Source organism: Natator depressus, chromosome 28 (genome assembly GCF_965152275.1).
Source record: "Natator depressus isolate rNatDep1 chromosome 28, rNatDep2.hap1, whole genome shotgun sequence".
NCBI classification, from domain to species: Eukaryota; Metazoa; Chordata; order Testudines; family Cheloniidae; genus Natator; species Natator depressus.
The window spans coordinates 6,031,251-6,045,166 of record NC_134261.1 but is presented as its reverse complement, the minus strand read 5'-3'; the positions used below and the strand labels follow the sequence as shown (position 1 = coordinate 6,045,166).

Sequence of the window (13,916 nt, the reverse complement as noted above, 5' to 3'; positions counted from 1 at the left end):
TGTGTCGGTGGGTGGGCAAGCTGTGGTGTCTACAGATATATATAAAGTTTAATCGAACCCCATTTTTAAAACCACTGTGGTCTGGGAGTTGAAAAGGAGCTCGCTGAGGCAGGGCCTGTCCTTCAAGATCCTTGAGATCACTGACTTACCAATGCAAATGTCATGGGGGTGTAGCTCAGTGGTAGAGTATTTGACTGCAGATCAAGTGGTCCTTGGTTCAAATCCAAGTGCCCTCTTCCTTTAACAAAAATAATTGCATATCCATTTCCTTTATGTTCAGGAGTTCCACTGAATAGGGATACCTGAAGTGAATGGAAACACTCAAGGTTTTCCCCTGCAAACGCATAAAAACCTAGCAAACAGGTCCCTCCGCTGAAATCAGTTCCAATCCTCTAAGTGTCCAGTTCATGTTTTCATAGAATCATAGAATCATAGAATATCAGGGTTGGAAGGGACCCCAGAAGGTCATCTAGTCCAACCCCCTGCTCGAAGCAGGACCAATTCCCAGTTAAATCATCATCAATTAAACAAAGGTATAATATGAAGGCACATTTGCAGGTCCTTGGTCTCCGTGGGCTACAATGTGCAGAAGAATGAGAACCCCATCTCCTTGGGAGGAATGGACTAGTTTGTGCTACATTTGCTAAGTAAGTTGCCATTGGGACTGAAAACTCTACTGGAGATGGACAGGAGGCTGTTACAAAAATAAAATAACCACGATTTACCAAATTACCTGTGACACATTCAATCCTCTCTTTGTGCACACAATATCAATTGGGGGTCTAATAAATGGCAGCCTTCCTTTAACACAGATCGCTGTTCCTTGTGACTTTGCGATGCATTCAAATGGCAGCTGCTTAAAGGGAATGTGTTCCCAGTTCATGATCAGCAGCAGAGTCTCTGCAAGGTTATCAACCATAGAGCTGGTTGTGTCTGCATCTAAGTAACTGCAGAGTTAGTGTAGGACCAGAGAGTTAGTTGCGCAGTCTTATGTCTCTAGTCTCACTTTCTGGTCTCATTGATCGCTTGGGTAGAAACAGCAAGGGTTTCGTGGGTTTTGGTTTTTTCTCCCTTCATTTTCTCCTAAGGAATGTGTGACCTTTAGCATGTTATTTAAGGTTTCAGAATAGCAGCCGTGCTACTCTGTATCCGGAAAAGAACAGGAGGAGTTGTGGCTAATAAATTTATTTGAGCATAAGCTTTCGTGAGCTACAGCTCACTTCATCGGATGCATTCAGTGGAAAATACAGTGGGGAGATTTATACACACAGAGAACATGAGACAATGGGTTTTGTTTCCAGACTGTAACAGGAGTGATCAGGTAAGGTGAGCTATTACCAGCAGGAGAGCGGCGGGGTGGGGGTGGGGGTGGGGGTGGGGTGGAGGAAAAACCTTTTGAACATCTGAGGAACGGGGGGGGGAGGGGGAATAGTTTTACTTTGTGTAATGACCCATCCACTCCCAGTCTTTATTCAAGCCTAAGTTAATTGTATCCAGTTTGCAACTTAATTCCAATTCAGCAGTCTCTCCTTGGAGTCTGTTTTTGAAGTTTTTTTGTTGAAGAATTGCCACTTTTAGCTCTGTAATCGAGTGACCAGAGAGATTGAAGTGTTCTCCGACTGGTTTTTGAATGTTCTAATTCTTGATATCTGATTTGTGTCCATTTATTCTTTTACGTAGAGACTGTCCAGTTTGACCAATGTACATGGCAGAGGGGCATTGCTGGCACATGATGGCATATATCACATTGGTGGATGTGCAGGTGAACGAGCCTCTGATAGTGTGGCTGATGTTATTAGGCCCTGTGATGGTGTCCCCTGAAAAGATATGTGGACACAGTTGGCAACGGGCTTTGTTGCAGGGATAGGTTCCTGGGTTAGTGGTTCTGTTGTGTGGTGTGTGGTTGCTGATGAGTATTTGCTTCAGGTTGGGGGGCTGTCTGTAGGCAAGGACTGGCCTGTCTCCCAAGATCTGTGAGAGTGATGGGTCGTCCTTCAGGGTAGGTTGTAGATCCTTGATGACGCGTTGGAGAGGTTTTAGTTGGGGGCTGAAGGTGACGGCTGGTGGCGTTCTGTTATTTTCTTTGTTGGGCCTGTCCTGTAGTAGGTGACTTCTGGGAACTCTTCCGGCTCTGTCAATCTGTTTCTTCACTTCCGCAGGTGGGTATTGTAGTTGTAAGAATGCTTGATAGAGATCTTGTAGGTGTTTGTCTGTGTCTGAGGGGTTGGAGCAAATGCGGTTGTATCGCAGAGCTTGGCTGTGGACGATGGATCGTGTGGTGTGGTCTGGGTGAAAGCTGGAGGCATGTAGGTAAGTATAGCGGTCAGTAGGTTTCCGGTATAGGGTGGGGTTTATGTGACCATCGCTTATTAGCATCGTAGTGTCCAGGAAGTGGATCTCTTGTGTGGACTGGTCCAGGCTGAGGTTGATGGTGGGATGGAAATTGTTGAAATCATGGTGGAATTCCTCAAGGGCTTCTTTTCCATGGGTCCAGATGATGAAGATGTCATCAATATAGCGCAAGTAGAGTAGGGGCATTAGGGGATGAGAGCTGAGGAAACGTTGTTCTAAATCAGCCATAAAAATGTTGGCATACTGTGGGGCCATGCGGGTACCCAGAGCAGTGCCGCTGATTTGAAGGTATACATTGTCCCCAAATGTGAAAGAGTTATGAGTGAGGACAAAGTCACAAAGTTAAGCCACCAGGTTAGCCGTGACATTATCGGGGATAGTGTTCCTGACGGCTTGTAGTCCATCTTTGTGTGGAATGTTGGTGTAGAGGGCTATAGTAGCCACTATGGATGTAGTATCCCACCACCTAGATACTTAAGAATTGCATAGGGGAAACTGAGGCACCCCCACAATATTCAGAGGAAACATTAAAAGCAGTCCTGCTTCATCACACCACCTGCTGAAGTGAAGAAACAGATTGACAGAGCCAGAAGAGTACCCACAAATTACCTACTACAGGACAGGCCCAACAAAGAAAATAACAGAACGCCACTAGCCGTCACCTTCAGCCTCCAACTAAAACCTCTCCAGCCCATCATCAAAGATCTGCAACCTATCCTGAAGGATATTATTCTCAAGCCTCCCCAGGAAAGGGGGTGTAGGTCTTGGGGGGATATTTTGGGGGAATAGGAACTCCAAGTGATCCTTTCCCTGATTCTTTGTTAAATCACTTGGTGGTGGCAGCATACCCTCCAAGGACAAAGACTTTGTGCCTTGGGGAATTTTTACCCTAAGCTGGTAGAAATAAGCTGAGGGGGTCTTTCATGTGGGTCTCCACATCTGTACCCTAGAGCAGTGGTCTCCAAACTTTTCGGATCATGTGCCCTCAGGGCCAGCTCTAGGGAAGCACAAAAAAAAAAAAAATAAAAAAAGAGAGAGAGAAGAGCTGCTACCAGAGAGAGATGAGCTGCCGCCGGCAAAGAATCAAAGGTCCAGGAGTGCAGCTGCAGCCATGCCAGCGGCACACCCCCAGGGATGGTCTTGTGCACCCCCTGGGGTGCATGCACCCCGCTTTGGAGACCACTGCCCTAGAGTTCAGAGGGAACCCTGACACCTAGTATGGCACTTTCCATGTAAATTAGGCAAAGCAAGTTGAGGAAGCTACCTGGATAATAGAAACCAGGGCTCTAGGTAAGGCTTGAACTCATAATCCCAGCAGCAGTCCCCTCTGCACTAGCCAGTTGCACCACTGCACGTGCTTCTTACACAGCGTTGGGAAGTAGGCTGTTACCGGTCTCTGTGCTTCACACCTTTGCCTGGTAATTGAAAGGCGAATGGTTCAAACCTCACTAAAGACGTGGCTTTTCAGTGACGAGACTCCAGTACATTTGAACAGGAAGAAAATCTCTGTTCTGGTCTAGCCCCATTTGACTCCTTCTGCCTGTCTTCTCCCCCAGCCCCCTGTCTCTTTCCTTCCCCACTGGGGCCCTGCAGAGAGGAGCCCCAGTCAGTCTCTGTCACAGAGAGTCTGTGTCCCATAAAGGGAGGGAGGGGTCACTGTAAAACATTGATAATGGGGAGAGGAGGGGTGTGTGGTTAGGGGGAGAAAGGCTGGAGAACTAACAGTGGGGCCCAGAGAGATTCCCCCACAGATCGGGGACATCCCCTGCTGCCCACCATCAGCCAGCTGTGGGAAGAACAACTTGGGATTGCTTGGGGAAGCCACTTTTAAAAACACAAGTGTAACTTGCTAAAATTACATTTTAATAAGACCAAAGCCTCCTCAAACCCAGCGTCACAATCACTGGGATGACTTTGTCCTGATATTTTACCGGCTGCAGCCACAAAGTTAGTCAAATTACAGCTCCCGTTCGGAGTCAACGCACACAGAAGAATCCAGAGGCTTTTCATTCCTTAGGTTCTGCCGCCATTTCATTTCTATCCTGTTCCAAGATTTATCGTTGTGCAAAGCAACGTCAGGCCCTTGGGAGTTTCCCCCCCCGGTCCCGCCTGCCTCCCTGGGCAATTTAAAGGGTCTGGGACCCCCACCACCATCACCGGCCGCACAAGGGGGCTAAGGCTCCTGCCCGCTCTCGCTCCGTGTGGCATGCTGGTCTCGGAAGCACCTGGCACGTCCCTGCAGTCCCTGGGGTGGGGGTGGGGGTCTTCATGAGCTGCCCCTGCCCCGAGCGCCGACTCTGCCAACTGTGGCAATGGGAGCTGCAGGGGTGGTGTCTGCGGGCAGCGGTGTGCAGAGACCCCCCCCCACACACACCTAGGGGCTGCTGCCAGAGGGGGCGTGCGGGTCACTTTCGGGATATGCCTGAGGTAAGTGCCACACCTCTCACCCTCTCCTGCATCGCCAACCCCCTGCCCGAGCCCAGACCCTGCACCCAAACTCTCTCCCAGAGCCCAACCCCTCTCCCTCCCACACCCAAACTCCCTCCCAGAGCCTTAGGCAGGTGTGTGTGTGGGGGGGGGGGGCAGGACTTGGCCCCATTCTGAGCACCACCAACAATTATACATCCCTGTCCAGCCCAACTTTCTGCTGATGCACCTCAGCCCCCACCCGTGCAGGGTTTGAAGCTTGCATTGCTTAAATTCCAGGACACTGGGGGAGTTCAGCTCCCTTTTGTCAAGAGGGAACCTTCTCCCCACTCCCAACCAGATTCTTGTCCACGGGATGACTGTAGGGGGGCTAGGTCCTGCTGTGTCTTTTCTCTCTCTAGGACAGGCCAGGGTGTCTAGAACTGGGGCATCCGAGCACCCAGGACCTTCTGTGGAGCTGCCCTTCCCCTTCCCCTTCTATGGTCTCATCTGTCATCGACTCCAGCCTGTTTTCTATCCATCGTCAGCACCATCCCAAGCCAGCTACACTCACCTCAAAAAGACAGTGTCCCCGGTGGGTGTAAATCACTGACCTCTCTCCTCTCTGAGCACCGACTGCCCCTCCGTTTCCTTGCTCCTCAGTCTGGGCAAATGGGACCTTTCCCTGCAGTGCTGGAGGATTCTCCCTTCTCATCCACCATTGTCCCAAACAGCACAGCGGGTGGGAATCTTAAAAGTACCGAGGTGACTTAGGAGCAGAAACCCCCCAGACCTTCCATGCAATTGGCACTTGCCCCTCCCTGAGCAGGACTGAAACTGGTGGGCCACATCCCCGCTGGGCATGAGCAAAACAGCAGGGTGAAAAGAGAACTTGGAGATGCTGGGGATTGAACCCAGGGCCTCATACATGCAAAGCATGCGCTCTACCACTGAGCTACATCCCCAGATGGGTTATAACTGCTATGGGTTACACTCAGATCCTTCCTGTTTCCAGAGCATCTGGGAGCCTAACAGCAGCATGAGGGACACAGTCCCTGCTCTGAAGGCCAAACCTCCTGTCCTCGAGGTTGCTAGTTCTTAGGGGTCACTTTGCAGCAGGGCCAGATTCTATGTGTGGGGGAGAGAGAGTGCCTGCCCTGGACTCAGGGGCAGAGATACACTCAGCCCTCTTCCCTGCATTGGCTGGGGAGTGCTGCCACCCCCTGCTGGAAGGTCATGGTGGTGGGGGGCTCAGTGAGCAGCCCAACACCTGACCCTGCTGGCAGAAGTGGTGGGGGGGGAGTTCCAGGCGTTTCTCGGATCTGCTATTTCCACTTGCCTGTAAAGTCCAGCTTTCCCCAGCACATTCACTGCAGTGCACTCGGGTCACTGTTTCCATGGCTGACAGCAAAGACTCACTCCCGGTTTCCCTTCTATCTGCAGCACGATCAGCCTGTGTCAGTGGTTAATGAGGTGGATCTAGTTGTAGATGGTTATTCATTCCCCACCTTGACAATTCAGACAGTCCCTTTCCTACTGAAATCCCCAGCACTTCAGTGATCCCGGGAGCAGGGGTTGGGGTTTTCCCTGAGGGCCTGAGATTTTGAGGGTCCTTTTTTCCCTCAGCAGGGAGTGAACTCAGCTTTTCCCCCATCCCAGACATTCCATGAAATAACTGTAGCAGCATAAAGAAAGAGGGGAGGGAACATCTCACGGCCAGGGCTGGAGGTGCCCAGGGCCCCCTGCTTGTCCGCTGTTTCCGTCGCAGAAGAGGAAGGTTCCACGGAATTTGACACCCTGCTTTGCACGAGGGACAGAGAAAGATCTTGCTGTTCCTGTGTCTGTGCAAAGAAAATTGTGCTTCTGTATGAAAGAGAGGTGGGAAATCACCCCACGGTGGGACAATATCCTCAGGATTAAGAGCAAAGGACTCAGGCTGAGAACTGATTTCACTCCACTCATCTGGGATTTAACAAATTGTCTTCCATGGAGACACTGGGAACTTGTGACATTGCTCCAGACTCTGGGGGTTTGGGCTCCTTTAACTCTTGGTAAAAACATGAACTTGATTCCAAGAAGGGAGAGAGGAGAAGCCTGAAGCTGACTTTAGTTCCAGGCTGGGGTCTCCTGTGTGGGTGGAAACTTCCTTTGCTGCTCCCAGGGGACAGCAGCTACTGGCGACATCCCAGGGCTGAGATGAAAGGGGAATGTTGCATGGACTTTACCATACAGGCCCCATCCTGCTTCTCAGAGCCCACAGGAGAGAATCTGGAGACGGGCGAGTCATTTCTCAGCTGCATTCTCAGGAGAAGTCGGAAGCTGTCCTTGAACAGACACACAGGAGAGTAACCGCGGCCATTCTGCAGAGACATCTGGTTGCCAGGGGATCCAGCTAAGAGAGGGAGCGCTGGGGGATCTGCAGTTTTTGCAGGGGGGAGGAGGGCCAGACCAATGGGGCTGTCTCAGGAGTCACAAGTGGCTTTGCCAGTGGGGATGCTGGAGGTCACATGTTGGGGGTAGGGTGGGGCATTAGGGACTACAGGATGTGAGGCTGGTTAAAATGGAACTGCACAAAAAAACCTCCCCTTTTTCTCCAGCTAAAGGCCCTACTTTGGCCTGTCCCCGTTTCATGAAAATCTCCATCTCTACCCTGGCTCTCAGAAACCCCCCTCTCCCCCATGGGTATTTTCACAGTTTCTTCCTTTTTTCATGGTCTCGTAGAAATATTTTTGCCATCGAAATGATCAAGTACATTTAAAATGAGAAAAACAATCAAACAACACATCCGTATCTCCTTCACCAGGCATGGTGTCCTGTCTGAATTTTTCTACTGAAAAGTCTCGGCAGGCAGAGTCACCCCTACATTACTTCACACAGGCCCAGGACTTGCACCCAGCAGTTCTCGGGGCTGTGGGACAGAAATGAGCTACACTGGCAGCAGCGAGGGGGGACGGTTAGGACTGAGCTGTCTGGGGAATATTTTAATCCTTATCTATTTTTCGGAGCATTAAATCAATGCAGCTTCCACTTCTCCGTCTCTCCCCAGGAAATAACGTTTCTGTGCAAAGTACCCAAACCTTTTAACAATAAGAAGTGAAATGAAATGGCCACACGATGGCATCAGAACCTAAGAAATGAGAAGCCATGTTCTTGTTCAGTGTGCTTTGAAGCTGAAAAGGGAGAGGTTTTCTCTTTGACTCCTAGGCCCCCACTCTAATCCACTAGACACCCCTTTCCTCTCACAGCCAGGAATAGAAACCCTCACCTCCCTGCCTTTGCTGCAATTGAAACCGAATGGGGTTTCCTTGGGCAGTTTTGAATCTTGCTCCCAGGAAGGGTGTAATTTTAGATGCAGGTTCCAAATAGTGCAATTAATGAGCCAGAAGGGGCAGCAGGTATCGGTGCAAACCAGGAGTCTGCTGCTTTGCATTCCTGACATTGTGTAGCCATCATATGGCCATTCTGTCTCAGTCCCTTTAATTAAAAAATTGGGTTTTTTTCATAGAAACCATATTTTCCTCTTAGAGACACAGCGGCAGATTAATCTCCGAAGTGAAGGTGATTCCAAGGCAGTTCTGGAGCAGAAGGGAACATTTTCAGCATCACTAAATTATTTTGTTGTGCCTCACACAGAGAGAGAGAGAAAATAAACCTATTAATCTGAGCTACCGACACACTTCACAGCATGAAATACACAAGTTTCTGGTCAATGAGTTGTGTTCATTTAAATAATATGAAAAATATGTTCTGGGCAATGCATGAAAACCTCACGGCATTGAACAACCCACTTGATATAGTTAATGTACTAGATAAAACTTAAAGAAGTTAAGAAAGATGTGCTTATAAATTAACGTGTTGTGCCATTTACACACGCACAAGACACAGAAGAAACTGAATTATTTGAGCTACTAAAATTTCCGATTTCTCACAGCATTTTAGTTCTCAAGGTTTAATTTGCTTATTTTTTTGGAACTAGAAACGGGGAAAGAATACATTGAGGTCAGTGGAATTACCGCAGTGAGGGATTAGTCTCATTATTCGTCACTAACAACAGCCTTTGTTAACACAGAGTTAACTTTCTGAACATCTCTTACCCTTCCAGAAGATCGAGTTCAGAAAAACTCAAACTCTGGAAAAACAGGGAATACAGAACGAGGGTACATGCCCAGATAACCTTAACTCTGCCCTCTAGAAGAGAATCCCTGATGGCATATGAGAACAAAGAAAGGTTTGGGGACAAATTACAGCTACTTCCCAAGAGTTTGTTTCTTCTGCAATTAATAGATCCTGGCCAGAACAAAAAATCAATTGAGCCTGGCCTGGTGTCTGGCCATGGAATTTACTATTTCCAATTTTTATCCCAGCACATTTAAAGGCAAAACTGTTTTACAAAAGCTCCCTTATTTTAGGTTATACAAACAGGCCACTTCCCCACCTATTTCAAGGAGATGGTATTATCCTGACCCACAGGGAACTTTAAATAACATGAAAAAAAGAAAAGGAGGACTTGTGACACCTTAGAGACTAATAAATTTATTTGAGCATAAGCTTTTGTGAGCTACAGCTCATTTCATCGGATGCATTCAGTGGAAAATACAGTGGGGAGATTTATATACACAGAGAACATGAAATAATGGGTGTTACCACACACACTGTAACAAGAGTGATCAGGTAAGGTGAACTATTACCAGCGGGGGGGGCGGGGGGGGGAGAATTGGGAATCTTTTGTAGTGATAATCAAGGTGGGCCATTTCCAGCGGTTGACAAGAATGTCTGAGGAATGGCGGGGGGGTGTGGAATAAACATGGGGAAATAGTTTTACTTTGTGTAATGATCCATCCACTCCCAGTCTTTATTCAAGCCTAAGTTAATTGTATCCAGTTTGCAAATTAATTCCAATTCAGCAGTCTCTCGTTGGAGTCTGTTTTCGAAGTTTTTTTGCTGAAGATTTGCAACTTTTAGGTCTGTAATCGAGTGACCAGAGAGTTTGAAGTGTTCTCCGACTGGTTTTTGAATGTTCTAATTCTTGACATCTGATTTGTGTCCATTTATTCTTTTATGTAGAGACTGTCCAGTTTGACCAATGTACATGGCAGAGGGGCATTGCTGGCACATGATGGCATATATCACATTGGTAGATGTGCAGGTGAACGAGCCTCAGATCCTGTGGCTGATGTGATTAGGCCCTATGACGGTGTCCCCTGAATAGATATGCGGACACAGTTGGCAACGGGCTTCGAAAAAACTTCGAAAACAGACTAAAGTAGGGCCTTTAGCTGGAGCAAAAGGGGAGGTTTTTTTGTGCAGTTCCATTTTAACCAGCCTCACATCCTGTAGTCCCTAATGCCCCACCCTACCCCCAAAATGTGGCAAAGCCACTTGTGACTCCTGAGACAGCCCCATTGGTCTGACCCTCCTCCCCCCTGCAAAAACTGGATCCCCTGGCAACCAGATGTCTCTGCAGAATGGCCGCGGTTACTCTCCTGTGTGTCTGTTCAAGGACAGCTTCCGACTTCTCCTGAGAATGCAGCTGAGAAATGACTTACCCGTCTCCAGATTCTCTCCTGTGGGCTCTGAGAAGCAGGATGAGGCCTGTATGGTAAAGTCCCTGCAACATTCCCCTTTCATCTCAGCCCTGGGATGTCGCCAGTAGCTGCTGTCCCCTGGGAGCAGCAAAGGAAGTTTCCACCCACCCAGGAGACCCCAGCCTGGAACTAAAGTCAGCTTCAGGCTTCTCCTCTCTCCCTTCTTGGAATCAAATTCATGTTTTTACCAAGAGTTAAAGGAGCCCAAACCCCCAGAGTCTGGAGCAATGTCACAAGTTCCCAGTGTCTCCATGGAAGACAATTTGTTAAATCCCAGATGAGTGGAGTGAAATCAGTTCTCAGCCTGAGTCCTTTGCTCTTAATCCTGAGGATACTGTCCCACCGTGGGGCGATTTCCCACCTCTCTTTCATACAGAAGCACAATTTTCTTTGCACAGACACAGGAACAGCAAGATCTTTCTCTGTCCCTCGTGCAAAGCAGGGTGTCAAATTCCGTGGAACCTTCCTCTTCTGCGATGGAAACAATGGACAAGCAGGGGGCCCTGGGCACCTCCAGCCCTGGCCGTGAGATGTTCCCTCCCCTCTTTCTTTATGCTGCTACAGTTATTTCATGGAATGTCTGGGATGGGGGAAAAGCTGAGTTCACTCCCTGCTGAGGGAAAAAAGGACCCTCAAAATCTCAGGCCCTCAGGGAAAACCCCAACCCCTGCTCCCGGGATCACTGAGGTGCTAGGGATTTCAGTAGGAAAGGGACTGTCTGAATTGTCCAGGTGGGGAATGAATAACCATCTACAACTAGATCCACCTCATTAACCACTGACACAGGCTGATCGTGCTGCAGATAGAAGGGAAACCGGGAGTGAGTCTTTGCTGTAGAGCCATGGAAACAGTGACCCGAGTGCACTGCAGTGAATGTGCTGGGGAAAGCTGGACTTTACAGGCAAGTGGAAATAGCAGATCCGAGAAACGCCTGGAACTCCCCACACCACTTCTGCCAGCAGGGTCAGGTGTTGGGCTGCTCACTGAGCCCCCTACCACCATGACCTTCCAGCAGGGGGTGGCAGCACTCCCCAGCCAATGCAGGGGAGAGGGCTGAGTGTATCTCTGCCCCTGAGTCCAGGGCAGGCACTCTCTCTCTCCCACACATAGAATCTGGCCCTGCTGCAAAGTGACCCGTAAGAACTAGCAACCTCCAGGACAGGAGGTTTGGCCTTCAGAGCAGGGACTGTGTCCCTCATGCTGCTGTTAGGCTCCCAGATGCTCTGGAAACAGGAAGGATCTGAGTGTAACCCATAGCAGCTGTAACCCATCTGGGGATGTAGCTCAGTGGTAGAGCACATGCTTTGCATGTATGAGGCCCTGGGTTCAATCCCCAGCATCTCCAAGTTCTCTTTTCACCCTGCTGTTTTGCTCAGGCCCAGCGGGGATGTGGCCCACCAGTTTCAGTCCTGCTCAGGGAGGGGCAAGTGCCAATTGCATGGAAGGTCTGGGGGGTTTCTGCTCCTAAGTCACCTCGGTACTTTTAAGATTCCCACCCGCTGTGCTGTTTGGGACAATGGTGGATGAGAAGGGAGAATCCTCCAGCACTGCAGGGAAAGGTCCCATTTGCCCAGACTGAGGGGCAAGGAAACGGAGGGGCAGTCAGTGCTCAGAGAGGAGAGAGGTCAGTGATTTACACCCACCAGGGGACACTGTCTTTTTGAGGTGAGTGCAGCTGGCTTGGGATGGTGCTGACGATGGATAGAAAACAGGCTGGAGTCGATGACAGATGAGACCATAGAAGGGGAAGGGGAAGGGCAGCTCCACAGAAGGTCCTGGGTGCTCAGATGCCCCAGTTCTAGACACCCTGGCCTGTCCTAGAGAGAGAAAAGACACAGCAGGACCTAGCCCCCCTACAGTCATCCCATGGACAAGAATCTGGTTGGGAGTGGGGAGAAGGTTCCCTCTTGACAAAAGGGAGCTGAACTCCCCCAGTGTCCTGGAATTTAAGCAATGCAAGCTTCAAACCCTGCACGGGTGGGGGCTGAGGTGCATCAGCAGAAAGTTGGGCTGGACAGGGATGTATAATTGTTGGTGGTGCCCAGAATGGGGCCAAGTCCTGCCCCCCCCCCCACACACACACACACCTGCCTAAGGCTCTGGGAGGGAGTTTGGGTGTGGGAGGGAGAGGGGTTGGGCTCTGGGAGAGAGTTTGGGTGCAGGGTCTGGGCTCGGGCAGGGGGTTGGCGATGCAGGAGAGGGTGAGAGGTGTGGCACTTACCTCAGGCATATCCCGAAAGTGACCCGCACCCCCCCTCTGGCAGCAGCCCCTAGGTGTGTGTGGGGGGGGGGTCTCTGCACACCGCTGCCCGCAGACGCCACCCCTGCAGCTCCCATTGCCACAGTTGGCAGAGTCGGCGCTCGGGGCAGGGGCAGCTCATGAAGACCCCCACCCCAGGGACTGCAGGGACGTGCCAGCTGTTAGGATATAGATATTCAGGCCTGTCTGTAAAGGCCTGTACTCTAAGAATTTAGGTGTATTCTTATCACTTGGCTAGTTCTAGAAGTATAAAAGAAAGAATCAAAATCACTGTCTGCTGGTGTAAGGGCCTTCTCTTCCTGTGACAGTTTGAGGCCCTGTTCTTAGGCTAAGGCCTTTGGCTAAGCAGCAGAGGCAGCCATAAGCTGGGAAGCGACCGGTCACATCCTCACATTCCAAACTAGTCACATTGAAAGAAGGTGCTATTGGGCTGTTAGGATACAATCCTGTCCTGATAATGCCTATCACCTCCAGAGAAAGGGAAGTGCCTAGAAAATGTAAAAGGAAACAGCATCCTGTCTGGCAAGAACTCACTTATCAATACTGGGATGTGAAATCCTCACTTCTGTATTGTTTTGTCATTATAGTTCCCACTTTGCTATTGTTTGTCTGTATCATCTCTGTCTGGTTCTGTGATTGTTCCTGTCTGCTGTATAATTAATTTTGCTGGGTGTAAACTAATTAAGGTGGTGGGATATAATTGGTTACGTAATCATGTTACAATATGTTAGGATTGGTTAGTTAAATTTCAGGAAAATGTTTGGTTAAGGTATAGCTAAGCCGAACTCAAGTTTTACTATATAATCTGTAGTCAATGAGGAAGTGAGTGGGCCTTGGTGGGAGGGGGTGGGTGTGTGTAAAGGGGGAAATGGGAACGGGGAATGGGGGTAAGGAAATTGGAACCATGTTTTGCTAAAGGGGGAAATGGGAACAGGGAATGAGGGTAAGGAAATTGGAACCATGTTTTGCTAAAGGGGGAAATGGGAACAGGGAATGGGAGTAAGGAAACTGGAATCCTGTTTGGTTAAAGGGAGAAATGGGAACAGGGACACAGGTGTAAGGCTCTGTGGTGTCAGAGTTGGGAAGGAGGATACTAAGGAAGGAAACTGGAATCATGCTTCACCCCAATAAACATCGAATTGTTTGCACCTTTGGACTTCGGGTATTGTTGCTCTCTGTTCATGCGAGAAGAACCAGGGAAGTAAGTGGGTGAAAGAATAAGCCCCCTAACACCAGCTGCTTCTGAGACTGGCATGCCACACGGAGCGAGAGCGGGCAGGAAGCCGCCTTAGCCCTCTTGTGCGGCCGGTGAT

At 49.5% G+C, this 13,916-nt stretch overlaps 1 protein-coding gene and 3 non-coding genes across 4 annotated transcripts in view; 2 read left to right on the top strand and 2 right to left on the bottom strand.

Annotated features, from left to right (window-relative positions):
- LOC141978789 (uncharacterized) overlaps positions 1 to 13,916 on the bottom strand; it is a 132,777-nt gene that overhangs the window by 38,039 nt on the left and 80,822 nt on the right. The window lies entirely within an intron of this gene.
- On the top strand, positions 165 to 236 carry TRNAC-GCA (transfer RNA cysteine (anticodon GCA)). The gene has a single exon. It is a non-coding gene; the product is annotated as a tRNA-Cys (tRNA).
- On the bottom strand, positions 5,652 to 5,723 carry TRNAA-UGC (transfer RNA alanine (anticodon UGC)). The gene has a single exon. It is a non-coding gene; the product is annotated as a tRNA-Ala (tRNA).
- On the top strand, positions 11,617 to 11,688 carry TRNAA-UGC (transfer RNA alanine (anticodon UGC)). Its single transcript has one exon. It is a non-coding gene; the product is annotated as a tRNA-Ala (tRNA).